At 52.9% G+C, this 1,268-nt stretch overlaps 1 pseudogene; it reads left to right on the forward strand.

The window, feature by feature from the left end:
- The first annotated feature begins 259 nt into the window (after window positions 1-259).
- On the forward strand, window positions 260-1,045 carry LOC147728335 (RNA-binding protein 38 pseudogene; annotated as a pseudogene).
- Window positions 1,046-1,268: the final 223 nt, after the last annotated feature.

The following is a 1,268-nucleotide window of genomic DNA, read 5'->3' on the forward strand; positions in this document are numbered from 1 at the left end:
GGCCATATTTGGAAGAAGTTACAAATAAAAACAGTGGCACAAATGGCTGTTTTTTCAACTCAAAATCAATATTTTTTATTTTCAACTGTTAGGTTCTATAAACAAACCATCGGGTCGGCGGTGTAGGGCGCGCATCAGGCGTATGGGGACCCGCGCTGCCTGAGGACTGCTTCCTGCACCCACTTCCAGCCCTGCCCGATCGGAGCTCTTCTTCCCCCGCACATCGCTGCCGCCCATGGGTCCCAGCAGTCCTTGTCTCATGCTGCTCCAGCGACTGCCGTTGCACAGTCCCCCCGGTGCCATGCACACGCTGCAGAAGGACACCACCATGACCAAGATCTTTGTTGACGGCCTCCCCTACCACACGACCGACGCCTCGCTCAGGAAGTACTTCGAGGTGTTCCGGGACATCAAGGAGGCCGTGGTCATCACCGACTGGCAGACCGGCAAGTCCCGGGGCTACGGCTTTGTGACCATGGTGGACAGGGCCGCGGCAGACCGGGCGTGCAAAGACCCGAACCCAATCATTGACGAGAGGAAAGCCAATGTCAACCTGGCCTACTTGGGAGCGAAACCAAGGAATATTCAGAGTAGGTTTACCATAGGAGTTCAACAAATACATCCTGCATTTCTACTAAAGACCATATGGGCTGACACCTCAATACATCTACCCACAAGCCATTGTGCAGCCCAGCATGGTCATCCCCACCCCAGTCCAGTCGTTGACTTCTCTGTACATCGATTACACAACTGCTGCACCCCAAGCCTATGCACAGTACACCACCGCGGCCTACGAGCAGTACCCCTATGCCGCCTCTCCTGTGGCGGGATTCATGGGTTACGGCTACCCCAGGGCGGCCCAGCAGCCCATCTCCGCCACCACCCCTGCAGCAGCCACCACCGCGGCCTTCCTCCATTATCCCCCTCAGCAGCTGCAGCCTGGCCGGATGCAGTGACGTGGGGCGGACCAGGGGAGGTCCCCTACATCTCCCTAGCAAGCACAAAAAAAGCAAAGAAAAAAAAACCTCGAAAAAATATAAACTTTAGGTGCTAAGCTATTTATAGTGTTAAGGGTGTTTAAACCCTTAAATCTGACTACACTTGTAAATGCGAACACTTCCTGTGCAACTTTTCAACTGGGAGACATTTCTTGAAGGCGGCCTGGACTGAACTACAAGTTCTGCGCACAAGTCAACCTGCTTTCCCAATTCTTTTTTATTCTTTATCTCCTATTAATCTACAAACCTGCGATATGCTATGAGGTACTC

This window comes from Lissotriton vulgaris, chromosome 3_1 (genome assembly GCF_964263255.1).
Source record: "Lissotriton vulgaris chromosome 3_1, aLisVul1.2, whole genome shotgun sequence".
NCBI lineage: Eukaryota > Metazoa > Chordata > Amphibia > Caudata > Salamandridae > Lissotriton > Lissotriton vulgaris.